The sequence below is a fragment of the Sciurus carolinensis genome, chromosome 8, assembly GCF_902686445.1.
Source record: "Sciurus carolinensis chromosome 8, mSciCar1.2, whole genome shotgun sequence".
Classification (NCBI taxonomy): domain Eukaryota; kingdom Metazoa; phylum Chordata; class Mammalia; order Rodentia; family Sciuridae; genus Sciurus; species Sciurus carolinensis.
In genome coordinates, this window is record NC_062220.1 from 131,571,996 (window position 1) to 131,589,956 (window position 17,961).

General features: G+C 55.1%; 1 long non-coding RNA gene across 1 annotated transcript; it reads left to right on the top strand.

Moving 5' to 3' along the window:
- The first annotated feature begins 4,483 nt into the window (after nucleotides 1-4,483).
- LOC124991850 (uncharacterized) lies at nucleotides 4,484-8,080 on the top strand. Its single transcript, XR_007109959.1, has 4 exons — nucleotides 4,484-4,565; nucleotides 4,676-4,864; nucleotides 7,712-7,882; nucleotides 7,973-8,080. It is a non-coding gene; the product is annotated as an uncharacterized LOC124991850 (long non-coding RNA).
- Nucleotides 8,081-17,961: the final 9,881 nt, after the last annotated feature.

The following is a 17,961-nucleotide window of genomic DNA, read 5'->3' on the forward strand; positions in this document are numbered from 1 at the left end:
ACTGAGGATCAAGTTGAGGACCAGGAGAATCTGCTGAGGCCCCTGAAGGGGGTTGGTGACATGGGACCCCAGGGTAAGAACCTAAGAGGACCTTGGCACTGGCAGATTCCAGGCCGGCACTAAGAGCTTCGTATCGACAGCTCACTGAATCCCCACCCCAGCTCTGCAAGGCATCTGGGGGGTGTCAACAGAGGCAGAGCCCTGCCTACTGGGTTCAAATCCCAACCCGGCAACTTGCTGGCTGTGTGACTTTGGGCAAGTGTGAGACAGTCTCTGGGCCTCGGTCTACCTGGTCTGTGAAACGGGGCGATGCTGACTTCCTGAGGCGGGTGTTACAGGGGCTGGATGTTAAACCTGGTGGTGTGTTGGAACAGCGGCGGTTCACAGGAAGAGCCTGCCGTGACTGTCACGGGGGACTCCGCACGGTGTGTAATTGAGAACTTCGGATCCCATCTCTAACGTTTTTATTATTTTTTTCGTTTTTGGTACCGGGGATTGAACTCAGGGGCACTCGGCCCCTGAGCCACACCCCCAGCCCTGTTTTGTGTTTTATTTAGGGACAGGGTCTCACTGAGTTGCTGAGCGCCTTGTTTTTACAGAGGCTGGCTTCGCACTTGCGATCCTCCGGCCTCAGCCTCCCGAGCTGCTGGGGTGACAGGCGTGCGCCACCCCGGCTCCCATCTCTCATCCTACAGCAGGGGTTTTCCTGCCCACGAAGCCCTCGACCAGTGATAACGGAAATGGCGGCTTTTATTATTGCTGATCCATTTTAAAGACGACAGGCGTGGACGGAACCTGCAGCTGGTTCCAGCTCAGGGACAGTCACTGAGGTGTGAGGACAGGGTGGGCTGGACGCTCGGCCCTCCTGGGGGCCACTGGCGAGTCCAGATGGGCAGCGGCTCCTTGTCACGCGTCGGCCGGCGAGGGGAGCAGGGCGGCGGGCTTCCCCGTGGGCTGCCGGGACAGGGGGACCCAGAGGCCGTTCCTTGAGCAGACGTGGGCCTGGGGTTGTGCTGAGGCCCTGGGAGCAGGAGGGCGAGCTGGCTCTTGGGTGATGATGAATGACCCCAGCGGTGGCCTCTGACGGGGACGCGGCCCCAGGGCTGGGCAGAGGGGATCCCAAAGCCCCACTGTGGGTCAGAGGCTGCTGAGGTGGGAGCCCGACTCGGAGCTCCGGGCGCGAGGCCGGGCTTCCTGGAGGTGCTGCCATACATCACCCACACGGCTGGCCTGGGAGCGGCGGGTGACAGCAGCCATTTATCTGAGTGTCACTGGCTGTGAACTGGAGCAGGGAGGGGCCGGGGACCAAGAGGGACAGGGGACCAAGAGGGGCAGGGGACCAAGAGGGGCCGGGGACCAAGAGGGACCGGGGACCAAGAGGGGCCGGCGACCAAGAGGGGCAGGGGACCAAGAGGGGCAGGGGACCAAGAGGGACAGGGGACCAAGAGGGGCCGGGGACCAAGAGGGACCGGGGACCAAGAGGGACAGGGGACCAAGAGGGGCCGGGGACCAAGAGGGACAGGGGACCAAGAGGGGCAGGGGACCAAGAGGGACCGGGGACCAAGAGGGGCCGGGGACCAAGAGGGGCAGGGGACCAAGAGGGGCAGGGGACCAAGAGGGGCAGGGAACCAAGAGGGGCCGGGGACCAAGAGGGGCCGGGGACCAAGAGGGGCTGGGGACCAAGAGGGGCAGGGGACCAAGAGGGGCAGGGGACCAAGAGGGACAGGGGACCAAGAGGGGCAGGGGACCAAGAGGGACTGGGGACCAAGAGGGGCCGGGGACCAAGAGGGACTGGGGACCAAGAGGGGCAGGGGCGCTCCCTGGAGCTTCCCCAGGCCCCGGTCTTGGTGTAGGGGACGGGGTCTTACAGGCTGCAGTGGATGTCACCTGCCACGGGGTGGTACCTGCTGGGGCCTCTGCCTTCTTGCTGGGACCCTGGGGGTGGAGACGGAGGGGCAGAACACCCCCTGGGCGTAAGGTGGGGTGAGGCTCTAGGGGGGACCAAGTCACAGACCCTCATAGTTCTAGGCGTAGAATTTAAGTCTGGAGCCACAATCCCAGGGGGTGACTCTCCTTATTCAAAGAATATTATCTCTCAAGAACAGGTTCCAGGGCCGGGGACCAGACACAGTCCCTGTGTTTGCATAGTCACAAAACCCAAAGTAAAAACTTTCACCACCATCACCAATCAGGAGGCTGAGGCAGGAGGATCGGGAGTTCAAAGCCAGCCTCAGCAACTTAGCGAGGCTCTAAGCAACTCAGCAAGACCCTGTCTCTAAATAAAACATAAAAAGGGCTGAGGATGTGGCTCAGTGGTTAAATACCCCTGGGTTCAATCCCCAGTACCAAAAAAAAAGAAAAACAAATTTACCAACAGTTGTGTTAGAGCTATGTGAGGGTGAAGGAAACTAATGGACAGCACCTGGCCCATAGTAAGTGACTGATAAATCTTGCTAGTATTACTATCATTACTAATTCTGTAATATATGGGGGGGTCCTAAGAGTCACTAATACAGGAGCTGAGGAAGATTTGAAGGACAATTGGTGTTTGCATAGGGGCAGGGTGTAAAGCCTTCCAGACAAAAGCATAGATAGCATGCACAAAGGTCCTGGGGCAGGAAAGGGCAAGATCCCCTCCAGGAGCTAAAAAGAAGTCAGAGGGCTGGGCTATGCACATATTCCCCAGGGTAAGTACCCAAGCCTTAGTTTCTCAATTTGTTAAATAGGCGTAACAGTAGAATCTCCGTCTTTGAGTCTGTGAGGGTTAGAGACAGGGTGTGTTTAAAGGACAGTCTCAGCACTCACTAACACTGGCCTGCAGGACAGTTGGTTGTACTCCCAGTTCCAACCCCAGGGAGGCCAATGCAGTTGGTGACGCCCACACTGGGGCTGGCGAGGACCCTAGGAACTTCCATGTTATAGGCAGCAGCAGAGAGGACCTGGGAGACCCACCGCAAAGGAAGCAGCCTCTTCGGGGGTGGGGCACACCGTGGTGACAGAAGGGCCTCGGGGCCAGATCCTGATTCCCGGGGAAACGTCACCGCTGTGGGATTTGGTGTGAAGGATCCAAACTCCAGGAGTTCCGTCTTCTCATCTGTGAAATGGGCTGGCAACACCCACCCAGAGGGCATGGTGGCTTCCAGGGAGCAGATGCTCAGGTGCAGCAGAGGCCAAGCCAGGAGGATGGGTTCCCAGCCTGAAGGGCAAAGGGAGCAGCTCTGTGCGGCGCCTGGTCTCCTCCCAAGTCGGGGTCTCAGATGGGATTCCCCCATTCGTGTGAGAAATGGATTCCAGCTTTGGAGCAACACAGGTAGGGTTTGCAGCCTCTGGTGGAAGGTGATGCACTCAGTAGGTGCTCAGTAAACGGGGTCTCTTTCCCTCGGGGAAGCTCTGGCTCTTTCCCCGCTCTCTTTGCCTCCAGTCCCCAGAGCCTCCCCTCTGTCCTTCTGCCCCCACTTGCCTGCTTGGAGTCACAGCTTCCAAGACAAGGCTGTGACCCTGGACCAGGCCTAGAACCTCCAGGCCAGGAAGGGGCTGAACCCCGCCCAGACATAAGCCCCGCCCAGACCTAAACCCCGCCCAGATCCAAGCCCCGCCCAGACCTAAGCCCCGCCCAGACCTAGGCCCCACCCAGACCTAAGTCCCACCCAGACCTAAGCCCCGCCCAGACCTAAGCCCCACCCAGACCTAAGCCCCGCCTAGACCTAAGCCCCACCCTCGTCCAGGGACCAAGATCCCGAGTGGGGCCTGTGAGTTTTGTCATCACTGATACGGCTGCTCCCTCCTCCTGTCTGTGCCATCGGGAAACCCCTGGAGCCAGGTGACACAATTCCCTGGGGCCTGCACCTGCCTCTCGGGTGGCAGCTGCAACTGAGGTGGGACCGCCTCAGATGAAGTGCAGGTCAAAGAGGCAGAGGAGGAGGAATAGGAGTCAGAGATGCTTGGGGCCCTGGAGGTCAGCCCAGCAGTGGTCAGCGAAGAAACAGGCCTGGGGAGGTCACACTGCAAGGTAGCGGATCCGTGTTTGCTGATTTGCGATTGAATGCCTTCTATAATGTTCTGCCAGATCAAGATCTGGAGGGGGACTTTGGAGCTTGGGGCAGAAGCACACTCCCTGTGATAGAAAGAGGATGGCTTTGCAGGCCTGAGACCTGTGTTCCCTGGTGTTTACTGTGTGTCCTCAGACAAGTTGCTTAGCCTCTCTGGGCCTCAGATGAATCGTCTATAAAATAGGAATAAATCCATCACCAACGCTGAAGGAAAACTTATATAAAATGCCTGGTTCATAAAGTCTTTAAAAAAAGGTGTTTATATCTGCCCTCATTTCCAAAAAGGCTTAGAAGAGGCTTACAAATACATACCACCAAGTTGGAAATACCTGGATAGGGAGATCAGGATGGTAGTAGAAGGTACTTTCTGATTTCCAGCAGGGGACAGCACATGGGCTCAGGGTTTCCTGGTGGCCAAAGCAAAGAGAAAGGTGACCGTTGTATTTTTTTCTAGAGTTCATAAGCTGAGAAATTATCAGTAGCTTGAAAGAAGAAATGGAATTCTTAGAATGACAGGTGAGCAGTTTCTCCTGTGAGTCTTCAAAAGTGGGCCTGTCCGAAGGTGTTAATTCTCCTTCCTCTTCCTTCCCGTGCCCTACACCATGGCTCTTGGCACACTGGTTAAGAGCCCAGTTCCTGAAGATGAAAGCAGTCTCTACTGCTGTGTTGCGTTGGACTGCAGCCTCACTTCTCTGAGCCTCAGTTTCCCACTTGGTAAAATGGGGAGAAGGAGCGGGAAGGAGAACCCCTTGGCCAGGTTGTCTTGAAGATTCCAGAAGTCTTCTCCAAGGAGCTGCAAGAGCGCTATGCACACAGTAAGTGCTCAATAAATGGCCGCAGCTCCTGTCTCCCGCAGGAGCTCAGCAGACTGAACACCGGGCGGTCAGGACAGCGTCTTCTCTCCCAAACCCTCCGGGCCGCGCTTCTCGGCGGCCGCCTGTGTGTGTGCGGAGGCCGGAAAGCCCAGGTTAATGGAAGGCGGCCGGGCCCCCTGCGATTCCCAAACCCTCCTGCAAAGGCCTCGCCTGCTCCCAGCAGCCGCCGGGAAGCCAAGCGCTGCCTCCACTCCGGGAGGAGAAATTGAATAATTGATGCAATTTGAATAACACTAGGATTTGTAATGATATTGAAATGTAAAGATAAAAAGGGGCGTGAACGGGCGATAGCGGAAGGGGAGAGTTGTTAATAGGCACTTAGGGGCCGGCTGGGGGGCGCCCTACCAGCTCCATCTGCAAAGGCATTAAGAGAGGAGGCGCCGGGAGGGGCCCGGCTGGGAAGCCTCCACCCCGCGAGGGCGGAAAACCATATTCATAAATAAGATGCGGAAATTTCTCCCGACTCAGCAGCGCTAACGGTTAGAGAGTGGATAATTATTTAAATGCCAAATCATTCCGTTCATTAGAATCCCAAATCATATCAGGAGAAACTGATTGCCCCGGACAGAAGTGCAGAGTGCGGGGAGGGAGGCAGGAAATCAGGTGAGGTCCTCCGGGGCCTCCACCGAGGCCAGGAAGGCAGGAGAGTGTGCAGATCCGATGCCCACTAGGGTGTAGAATTTTAACGCACCGATTAAAAAAAATAAATAAAGCAGGGGCTCAGACGTCACACAGTCCTGGGTACAAGTCCAGGATCTGATAACCTCCTGGCTGTGGACATGTACCATCTGCCTCTGAGCCTCAGTTTACCCAGCTGAAAAATGGGTTAACAGAAGGATATTCTTTGTAGGCATTGAATGTCAACTGCTGTTACAGAGTCTCCTTGACTTACAGTGATGAGGCTACACTCCCATTAGCCTAGCGTGAGTCTAATGTATCATTAAGTTGAAAAAGCTTGACTATCCCGGCCTACCAAGTATCCCAGTTTAGCCTGACCCACCTTCAACACACTCAGACACTCACATCAGCCCGCGCAAAATCTGTTTTGTACAGGTGGATGTGGTGGTGCACACCTGGGTACAGGTGGGAGGCTGAGGCAGGAGGATGGCAGGTTCAAAGCCAGCCTCAGTAACTCAGTGAAGCCCTAAGCAACTTAGAAAGGCCCTGTCTCTAAATAAAAAATAAAAAGGGCTAGGGATGTGGCTCAGTGTTAAAGTGCCCTGGGTTCAATCCCTGGTTTAAAAAAAAAAAAAATTTTTTTTTTTTTAATATAATAAAGTGTTGGATATTTCCTGTAACCTATTGAATACCAAAAGTGAAAACCGGAATGGTTATCTGGGTGAGTCCTAAAGTCAAAACATGTAAGTGGAACCTGGCTAGGTGCGGTGGCACACACCTGTAATCCCAGCAGCTCAGGAAGCTGAGGCAGGAGGATCACAAGTTCAAGGTCAACCTCTTTGCAAGGCCCTGAACAACTTAGTGAGACCCTGTCTCAAAATAAAAAATAAAAAGGGCTGAGGATGTGACCCGGTGATAAAGCACCTCTGGGTTCAATCCCCAGCATCAAAAAAAAAAAAAAAAAAAAAAACATTTTTTTTTTTTTAAATTAAGGAAAGATCCCATACGATGTCTTAAAAAATATTCAGTGGAACCTTCATAAACTGGGACCGTCTGTGTCTGTGGCAGGGAGGCCTCGCCCACCGTGAGACCAGCTGCTAAGCTGGGTCAACAAGGGAGGCAGCTGGGGCTAAGGAGGCCAAGGAGTCCCAGGTTGAGGCCCTTTCTCCCTCCTTCCTTAGAGGTAGGAGCTGAGGCCGGAGGTGGAGTCTAAATCCCAGAGACACGCCAGGCCGGTGACAGAGCCAGGGACCCCAAACCCACACGCAGCCAATCCTCTGCAAGGCCCCAAGCCCCAGCCCGATGTGGCCACCCAGTAGACAGATCCCGGCGAGGCCCCAGGAGAGGCAGCATATCCGCGGATGTCACGGGGCTGGTCAGTCAGTGACAATTTGATTATGCAACAGACTCTGGACTGGCAGGTACCCCCCTCACCCCCACGTGGAGAGCCAGGCTGCCCCTTGCACATAAGCACGTGGGGGTCCTGGGGCCCGAGGCCCGGCCCGGCTCAGCTGGGACAGGAAGCCCCACCGTGTGTCGCAAGCACACTCAGGAGCTCTCCACATGCCAAGGGCCGCGCAGCAAGTGGCCCTCCATGCCAGTGCCCCCCGGGCTGTGGTCGCCGAGTCCCCGTCGGACCCGGGCTGAGCATTTCACTTCATTGTGCTAATAGCCCCTGACAGGGACAAAGGACAAACTGAGGCCCAGAGCCGGTCGGTAGCTCGTCCCCATGGCCCCAGTGCCCGTGAGGCTGAGGCCCAGAGCCAGCGGCCTTCAGAAGGGGTCTCAGAGAGCTCCAGGGGCACCCGAGTCCCCCACCCAGCACGGTGCTGCCTCCTGGTGGCTCTGGCCACGGAACGAGCGGGATGCTACATGTCCACCGCGCACTCGCCTCTGCCTCTCCCTGGGCCTCCACCCGGGGCTCTGACCACCCTGCCACAGCTCCCCACCCCCGGCCTCCTGGTCACTGCGGGTAGCTGCTTGGGGGCCGCTTCCCCCTCTCTGGGGGCCACTTGCCAGGTCCCGGAAACCCTGGTGGCCCCTGCTTGCTAAGGGTCACCCTAGGACCCACAGTCAGGGGTGGAGGTTGGGACCAGGCCCACCCAGGTACCCTGACTAGAGTTGAAACATCCACTCTGAGTATCTAAGTGGCCCTTTTCTGGCCCGCAGCTCCTGCCGGTGAGAGGCAGCACCCCGTCCCTTCCCGGGGAGCCGGCGGGAAGCCCTGGAGCCAGCCGTCCGCGGCGCCTTGATGAAGTCCCTCTCTCTCTGGGCCCTGAGGAGTCTCCAGGCCTCCCTGCCTCATAGTATTATCGGGACTGTTCCGGAGCCTGGCATACAGTAGGTGCTGAATAAGTGCTTTCCAAGGCGAGCTGCCTGCACTGCGCTGCAGAGGCACGTGGAGCGTTTGTCACAACTACCTTCTCCCAGGTCCGCCGGGCACAGCGGAGCAGGTGGTGCTGGGACCCTGGAGCGTGCACCGGGCAGGGTCCCCTGCTGATTCCCAGTCACTGTCACTGCGTCCTGGCGACGGGGCAGGAGCCTGGACTCGGGTAGGTAGCTGACCCCCAACTTCCTTGTGCGGAAGTGGGAACAGCGACGTTCATTTCTCGGGGTGAGCGGGACGGAGAGCGTGGCTTGCCACAGGTATTTAATAAACGACAGTCCCCTGGCCCCATGGTAGGGGCACGGGGGGTGGCTTGCCCTGCGCCCAGGGAGCCTCGTCAGCAGGGCCTGCTCCACATCGATCTTCCCCCCATTTTTGCAGATGGCGTCAGCGTCTCCCGGGATGGGCGCAGAAAACGCCAGCGTCAGCACGCGCGGCGCCCCAGCCAGACACCGCTGCTCTTTATTAATTAACTGCCAGATGTTAGTTTTGCATCTTTTATCAGAGGGAGCTTTGTCACAGGGACCTTGTATGTCAGGCCATTAGGGAGAGGCGGGAAAGCTTCCCTGGGGGCCCCCGGCATCGGCAGGGAGCCGGGGCGGGGGCGAGAAGCCAGGTATCCGCCCCTCCCATCGGGGACGCACAGCCCTGGGCCCAGGGCATCCCCTACCCTGGTCGCACCCCACGCCTCCCGGGAGCTACACCTATCTGGCAGCCGTTGGGTCCTTCAGAGAAGGTCCATGAAGTGGCTCCTCGTGCACCCGTTCCCTGGGGCCACCCGGGGAGCAGAACAGGCTCAGACTCTGCTCTCCAAAGGGCATGGTCTGCTGGAGAGACGGCTACCACCCAGTAAGCCCGGATAAACAGCATCGTGAGAAACTGGGGTCTGTGTCACAGGAGAGGGACCGGTTCCCAGAGAGAGCAGAGAGCAGGCAGAGGATCTCATGTAGATGAAGCAGTGTCCCTGGAGGGTGACATTTAAGTGGAGACATGAGAAAGAAGCAAGGGGCCGGAAGTTCCAGGCAGAGGGCAAGGCAGAGCAAAGGCCCTGGGGTAGGAATGAGCTGGGCATGCTTAAGGAACTCCAGAAAGATCTGGGAGGCAGCAGAAAAGCCAGTGGGCCAGCAGGACCCAGGCCAGGGAGCCTTCGTGGGGCACAGAGAAGGGTGTGGGTTTCTTGTCTGAGCGAGGATAGCCACCCTAGGAAGGGCCCTCTCTGCCGGGCAGTGAGAGGGTCCGTCTGCTGGGGATGGGGAGGTTCCAGCAATGGCCTGACGTGGAGATGACATTCATGGGGGTGCCCACAGAGTGCCAGGCAGGTTCACACTGAAGGGAGGCAGATCTGGCGGGTCTTGGACCTCCGTGGGACGTTGAGGGGAGGAGGGAAGGCCGAGCCGGCCTCAAGGCTCCGGGCTCCAGCCTCACAGGTGTGGCCTTGTGTTCTCCACGCCCTACAAGACTGGAATCATGGACAAAGAAATGGCGGCCCAGGGACAGGCTGGGGTCCGCTCAAGGTCACCCAGCTGGGGTCCTGCCTGGAACCCGGCTGCCCGCCCATGACTTTCCTGCAAACAGCCGCCCGAGCTGACAGGCCGCAGGGCCGTGGGCCAGTGGCCCCAGTCCCGGTGCCCAGCCCACTTGCCGCGGCACCCTGAGGCCAGAGGCGGGTCTGCGTCATCTTCCTGCAAGTCTCGGGGGCGCCCTCACCCCGGCTATTCTTTTCTTCCTGATGCACCGCCATCTGATAAGCGGGTGATTATTTCTGCCCCCAGCTCAGGGTCTGATTTGCATATAATAAATATCACCCCCAGGAAGTGTGTGCGCGCATGAGCGTGGGGGGGGAGCTGGGCTCATGTCTTATTTATGAGAAATAAACAAGTGTGCAACCGGCATAATCAACCCCTAGTTAATCTGGCTCTTACCCTTTTGACTCTAATCAGGCAGGGTCTGGGCGGCTGAGCATGTGCGTGTGTACACAGGCTTAGGGTGCCCCTGCCGAGACCTGTGTCCTCCCCAGTCCAGGGTAATGGTTGGGGACAGAGACTGCCTAAAAGGACTCCCGACCTTGACCCTAGGAACCCATCCGTGCCCTCAAGGGGTAGTTTGGAAATCCAGGCTTATGGTATGGGAAGAGGAAGGCTTTTGCTCCTGTCCACACAACTTTGAGGAGGTGAAAGTTTTTTTGTTTTTTTTTTTTAAATATTACCAAAATACACCAGGCACCATGGCACGTGCCTATCATCCCAGCGGCTCGGGAGGCTGAGGCAGGAGGATTTTGAATTCAAAGCCAGCCTCAGCAAAAGTGAGGCCCTAAACAACTAAGCAACTCAGTGAGACCCTGTCTCTAAACAGGGCTGGGGATGTGGCTCAGTGGTTCAATCTCCAGTACCCACCCCCACCCCCAAATAAAGAAATCTATAGATATTTAAATAAGACGGAGCCATCAAAGGTATTTGAAACCAGAAATAGTCATTGTGCATCATTAGCCGCAGTTCTGTGAGTGGCGACATCGAGCACCACCCAATTTTCAACAAGATAGGAAAGCGAAACTTGGAGAAGAAAAAGAAAGAAGAAAGTCAAACATTGCATTGGGGATTAAAGTCGTAAGCTCATGCTTGCCAGAACCGGGACTTGAACCTGGGACTCTGACTCCAAAGCCCGGGTTGGCACCACCTCACCACGCTGCCTTCCAGATGTGATGGGAAAGAATCTGAGAGAGACCATCCGTGTTCTTACCCAGGGCCTTCCAGCTCCTGACCCATCAGTGGAGAAACTGAGACCCCAGAAAGCAAGGGTCTTGCCCATGTTCATATACAAAACCACGGCAGAGCTGGAATTCACGGGTCTTGATGGTGTGTTTGTGTGTGCGTGCACACGCGTGCTTAAAAAAATAACCTTTTATTACATTCGCCATTTTGTGAGTTAGGAATTTACGCAGGGCACAGAGGAACAGTTTTTATATTTGCTCCTAATTGGGGATGACGTAAATGACTAGAAATCTGCCCGAAGTCCCAGTCTGGTTACCCAGTGGGTCCTTGGTTCTTAAAGTTGCACATGCTGGGGCTGAAATGCCCGAGGTGACTCTGCCATTCACCCACCTGATGCCTGGGTCCAGGGACCGGCGTGGCTGGGCTGGACACGACCCTCCTCTCCACGTGGCCTCTCCACCTCGCCAGCTTGGGCTTCCTCACAACACGGTGGGCTCAGAGGAAACAGGCCTCTGACTTGGTGGCTTCCACCAGAGTAATCATTCCGGAGTTTTGGGTGTGTTTCCTGTTTTGGTGTGCTCGTGTTTGTTTAAGAATACTTTGTTTTTTTGCTGACATCGGTGATGGGTGTGTGGTGCAAAAATTCAAGAAAAGTGCAAAGATTAGAGCAAAAAAGAAATCACTCAAAATTCCAACACCCAGTGATTAACATTTAATGAACCTCAATGAAATATCTTTCTATAAGCCAGGTGCAGTGGGGCAAACCTGTAATCCCAGAGACTCTGGAGGCTGAGACAGGAGGATCGCAAGTTCGAGGCCAGCCTCAGCAAAACAGACCTCTCTCAAAGTAAAAATAAAAAACACTGGGGATGTAGCTCAGTGGTAAAGTGGCCCTGGGGTCAATCCCCAGTATCCCCCCCCCCCCAACAAATAAAAGAATCTTTCTACAATAAAATAAAATAAAAAAGAATGGATGGATGGATGGACAGATGAATGGATGGGTGGATGGATGGATGGGTAGCGCAAAAGAAAAAAGATGGAAATAATCCTGACTCTTGTGCATTCTAAGAGTTGGGGAAGGAGGCAAATAAGTTTCTGTGGGGCTGGAAAAACGTAAGAGACCTGCCTTCTAGACTCTCTCTCCTTCCACTCAGCAGTCACCACCCAAGGGGACTGGCTGTGGATTCCAGATCCTGGTGAGACGTTGGAATCTTCTGGAAACAGACCACCTCCTTCAGGTGAATGCTCTCCGAGGAGGCGGCCAGGAAGTCAGTGCCTCGCAGGGTTGGGTCAGGTCCCTGTCAACCAGGCCTCCTCACCTGCCTGGGTCTTCTCGGAACCCGAGCTCTTCCTCCTCCCTGCGCACAAGGTAGAGTTGGACAGCGACGACCATTACGGCCACTATTGCTCTCATTGCCCCGTTTACTGCTGCTACGACTTCCACCATTACTATGGCCACTACACCACATTACCAGTATCACTACCCCAACTACCTGTTACCATGGTTACTACCATGATCATTTCTATCATTGCCACCAATGTAACTACCGCTCCATTACTATCGCCTTGGCTGCTACTCTTATTGCTGAAATTTCGATTCCTGCTATCACCAATGCGACATTTCCTAGTAGCAGTAATAGTGATAATTGTGGTAGTGACCGTGGTGGCAGTAATCGTGACAACTCTGTTGGTAGTCATTGTCTCACTGTTACTAATTTTTCCTTTTTTTTTCTGTTGTCATTTTTATTGTTATTTTAAAATTCTTAATTCTAATGATAACACATGTTCCCAGCATCTTGGGAGGCTGAGGCAGGAGGATTGAGAGTTTGAGGCCAGCCTCAGCAACTTAGGCCCTAAGCAACTCAGTGAGACTCTGTCTCTAAATAAAATACAAAATAGGGCTGGGGAGGTGGCTCAGTGGCTAAGTGCCCCTGGGTTCAATCTCTCGTTACAAAAAAAAAAAAATTAAAAAAAAAATAAATAAAGGTAACACATGTTCATTGTAGAAAATTTAAGATCTTAGAAATAATTTCAAAGAAGAAAATGCCCTCCAATCCCACCCCCCAGGCAGTGGTCAGCCCCCACTCTGTCCCCACTTCTCAGCAGAGTCTGCAGGGCCCCCCGAGGCTGGCCGCCCCTGACTCCCCAGCCCGTCTCCTCTCTGATGAGGCTCCGGGCAGACCAAGCCTCTGGCGTCCCTGGCCCTCCTGGCCTCTGGGCCTGGGCGCTTGCTAGCCCTTCTGCGAGCTCGGCCTTCCTGCAGGACTCCATCTGCCTGAGCTGGACCTGGTGTCCAGGAAGCCTTCTCCCAGAGCGCGCGCTCCTTAGGCGGGTGGCGGGCTCGAGGTCCCCGCAGCCCGAAGCGCCCTGTCCAGCGTCCCTCACCCGTGTGCTAGGTTCGCTGATGGCTCTGTCTTCCCCAGGATGGCGACAGAGGCTGTGGTCGGACCACCTCTGTGGGCACCTTGTAGAGCCCTCCGTCAGGCTGAACGAATGGGGGCAGGGTCAGCCCGAGCGGGTCTCCTGGACGAGGCCGGTTCCGCACACTCTCAAAGGTGGCTGGGGGCGGACGGCTTGCAAGACCCGGGCAGCGGGGCTCTTTCTGCCCCCCTCGACCGGCCTTCTGCATTGACATGACCCTCCCCTGGCCCCAGGGGTCCCACGCACGCAGGTCCTCCAGGCTCCAGGGGCAACGCAGAGGAGGCCGGGCCTCGGAACTGGACACCCGGAGACTCGAGGAGCTGCGTTCCTCGGCGCGCATTGATTTTTCACGACCGCCTGTCGACAGACGAGGTGAACAGTTCACTTTTATGGATCCTTGTTAACAGAGCAGCAAGAGATATTTCACTTTAAGTGCCCCCTTCCCGCTGAAAAAGAGAGAAAAATAACAGGAGATGCAAATGATTCCGCACTGAGAGAGGCCGGGAGACGGCTTCCAGGGGGACAGAGCAGAGGCTGGCTGGAACGGAGGCGTGGAGGCCCTCAGATGCCCCCCGTGTGGCCAGGGCTGGCCTGTAGGCTTTCCCACACACAGGTGAGTAGGAGAGCCACGCCTGTCAGGGACAGGGTGGCCAAGTCTTCCAGGGAGTGCAGCAGGCGGCTACCGGCAGCCTTTCAGAAAGCACGGGAAACTAGAAGTGTCCATCAATACAGGCCTCCTGTCAACTTTCCAAGACTGTAACACATTTCTGAGAATATCAACAAGAAAGGTTTAGTTGGGTTCACAGTTTCAGAAGTTTCAGTCCCTGGTCACCTGGCCCCATGGACTTTGGGTTGTCCAGAGGCAGCCCATCATGGCAGAGAGAGTCCGGTGGAGGAAGCTGCTCACCTCAGGACAATCCAGAAGCAGAAAGAAAGAGCAGAAGAGACCAAGACCCCACAATCTTCTTCTAGGGTACACCCCTAATGACGCCAGACCTCCCACAGGCCCCACCTCTTAAAGGTTCTTGTCCTTTTAATAGTTCATGGACTGGGGACCACAAGGGCCTTGGGGTCAGGCCATAGCAAGAATGAGTAAGTGAAAATTAGCATATGTGGATTTCAGAGGAGTACTATGCAGCTAGGAAAAAGAATGATGTATTTTTGTGAATACTTCACTTAGCAGGACAATTTAGTACAATGGTGTGCTACCATCTATGTTTGAGAAAGCATATATGTGGTTGATGTGCAGAAAAAGTATATGCAGTTGGCGGGGATGGCTCAGTAGTGCTTGCCTAGCATGCAGGAGGCCCTGGGTTCAATCTTCAGTAGCTTGAAAAAGAATAACAGATACTCCAGGATCTGCCCAAAGAGTTACACAGAAAAACTATTCACAGTGGTATTCTCTGGGGAGTGAGATGGCAGAACTGGGGACAGAGACTGCTTTTGTTCCTCATTTCATTTACTTTTGTGCTAATTTACTTGCCTTTCTTTCCGGGTGCAATAGGACTTTGATAGTTTGAAAAGTTTAAATCCTTTAAGCGTTCATTTGAAAAGGGGAACTTTACTATTTTCCTTTAGACCCATCTCCATTGTTTGAATTTTTGTCAACCAACTATTGTGTCTGTGAATAGGAATATAATACAGAGCTAAAAAACAAAAAGCAACCTTGGCTTTGGCACCAGGCAGACCCGAGTCTTGTTCTCAATCTTTCCTTTGCTGGCTGGGTGACACTAGGTAAGTCACTCAACCTCTCTGAGTTCCAGTTTCCCCGGCAGTAAAATTGGATATTAACAGCACTGAGAGAGCAAGCCTGCAGTGAATAGTAGCTTTATCATGATAATTATCACCCTTCCCTCAAGAGAGATGGCAAAGCTTCATGTCATCCTAGTGGGTGAATTAATGTCCATTCCTGCTACAGATTCTAAGAAGCTATTTAAAATGTTGTAGACCAGTGGTCCCCGAATAGTTTGGGGGAATGTAATTCAGTTAGAAATGAAATCTTAGGGAGAGACCCTGTATGGTTAGAAACAGGAGGCGGAACATCTTAGAGGCATTTGAACTTGACATTTGCACCCGGGGGCTGCATACAGCCTTCTAGCTGTTCTGCATCCTGCCCCGCCCCCACTTGTTGGTGACCATAACCTTCCTTTGGGGGGATTATCCTACGCCTACTCTCTCCCTGCACCAGAGGGCCTGGCCCCCACGCCTGAGGCACCCGCCAACCACAGGGAGAGTTTCAGGAGCCAGATCAGGACTACCAAGGGCCAGGCGATGCAAGATGTGGAGAAAGAAGAGGTCCTCTTGCCCCTGGATGTGAGCCCGAGGTAAGGGTAGGGTAAGCCCAGAGCTGCCTCAGAGCCTAATGAAGCCAATACTGTGGCTTCATTAGGGACTACTGAGGGACGGCGAAAACTCCAGCCCTGGTGACAACTGCAGTTCCCCTGACTCACACTGTACCTGAAGCCGGAACCACTCTGCAGTGTGTTGGTGCCGGAGCCATTATGCTCCAGCCGTTCGGGTTTTCTGTTGCTTGCCACCAAACACAAGTTAAAGGAAGTATTTAGTTATAAAACCAGTTAGGAAGCGCAGTGAAGGTGTTTGGCAGAGAGAAACCTCTGGAATCAAAAGTGAGGGCGGATAGTCCCTGTCTTACGTCAGCTCTGCATCCAGTTTATTTCTATTTGGTTTTGGTGGCCCAGTATCGAGAAAATCTTGATACCCAGGTAAGTGGTCGCATAGGCTTAGGAGTCCAGGCTTCGGAGAAGGACCCGCTGGGTCCGAGTACTCAGAGGCTGCGGGACGTGGGGCGACTTGCTTGACCTCTCTGAGCCTGAGTTTCCTAGCACTGATTTCATGGGAGGTGATCTACGTGAGAGCACTTAGCGCCTGACACCTGGTTTGGGGAAACTCTTATTAACATTCTTCCACATTCACTGTCTGGAGCACCTGGGTGCCACCCTGGGCAGAAGCAGCACCAGAATAAACCTCCGCTAAGCTGCTTTCATTGATAAAGTTTCTGCGATGGCAGGGAACAAGCCGCTGCTCATCTCTGGCTTCCGGCTTGGCTGATAAGGACCTCACAGTCACATGGCGGGGTGGGTGGGGTGGTGGGGGGGAGAAGGAACTCTCTAGAGAAGGTCTGGGGAAATGAGTGAGCGCCCCGCTCACTCAGGGTATGTTGGTTCACAGACCATCTCGCTAAGGACCCTCTCTGCCAATCTTCTGGGAACTACTGTCTTTTTAAAAGACGATCCAAGGTCAAATCTCAATGCTAAGGAGTGGGTTTCTACCGTGGGCTCCTTAGCAGCTTATCTGGCTGTGGAGCCGACGGGCAGCCCCACTGGCCTGGCTTCGCATCTTACCTGACCCATGGGGACAGAGTCGGGGGAAGGGACACGCCCCCTCCACCTCCCTAGTGGGGTTGCAGACCACAGCAACGGTATTGCAGAACCAGGTAAGCACAGGACCTGTGATCTCGTTTCTTCTCACCTGGGGAGAGGGTGTCTGATGGGGGTCCCAGGCAGGCAGTTTGGAGGTGGACAGTCCTTCCCATTATCCTCCCACCCCTGGTCAACACTCCCACACACATACACCGAAAAGTTCTGGGCCTGCTCCATCCACAGGCTGGAGAGTGGAGGCGGGTACCAGGGACAGGGAGACAGGTCAGTGGAATGGTCTTCACAGCCAGCCCGGGGTCTGCGTGGGGAGACGGCCTCAGGGAAGAGCGCAGTAGGCCCTGGAAGGTCCCAGCAGCCTGGAATGGAAGAAAATCTCTCCACTGAGCATTTTCTGTGCCTAATGAGGATGGCGGGCATTGATTAATGCCTGCTGGGTAGCGCACCTGGCTCAGCCCTCCTAGAATTTCTGTGAGGCGTAGGAATTCCTCTGTTGCTATTTTGACAAGAAGCCTGAGGCTCAGAGCTGCAGAAGTTCTCGCCCAAGCAACAGGCCTGCCTGGCCTCGGAGCTCCTTCCCCGGCCTCCTGCCGCCCTGCCCTCTGCCCTCCCCAGGCCTCCCCAGGCTTCCAAAGGGGATTCCTGCCCATTTCACAGGTGCAGAAACAGAGGTCCAGGGGAGCAAAGCTCCTACCCTCGTATCACATGAGCCAGTCCTGGTCCCCACCAATGCCATCTGACTTCCAGTCCTGGGGACTCCCCTTTCCTTGTGGCCTTCCTGAACGAGACCCCAAAAGAGACAGACTGGGTCCCCAGGTCCATTTCTGGCTCAGGGGACAGTGCGCACAGGCTCCAGACCCCCTCTTCCTCTGCAGCCCCCCAGAATATCTCTCCCTCCCCTCACGGTAGCCAATGAATCATTATGTTTCTCTCTTTAAATGTAAATGGAAGGTGCCTGCTGGGTGCTTTGGGCGCTGGAAAAATAAAAAGCTACACAAACATCATCCGTGCTAGCTATGTGTGTGCGCTTGGCAAAATCGCCAGGGACACGGGAACTTACCAGCCTCGGGTTCAGTTCAGGCCTCCACCCCGGAGGCTCGGCAAGGTACTATTTGGAAGGACGGGCCCCCACCCTGCACACATCTCCCCGCCCTGCTCCTCCCCGTCCCTCTCACCTCTCTTTTCTCTTTCCTGACTCCTGCTTCTCCGTCTCATCAGCCCCCGGGAACCCCCCGTTGGTGCGCTGCGCTGAGAGGCAATTTATAAAGCCCGTGTTTACTGCAAGGTTTTACGCGCGCTTGGTGCCTTGCCAAACGTTATAGTAATTGGACGCTGCGTTTAATTACTGATCAATGTAAATTTAGGAGACGGTGCCTCTGGTCTAGACTTCCCTCCGGGCCTCAGAGAAAGCAAGGGCTCCGGCCCTCCATGGCTCAGCCCGCCCCCAGCCAAGGCCTCGGCGGTGGCCACAAGAAAGGGTGCAAACTGGCGATTAGACACCGGCTGCTG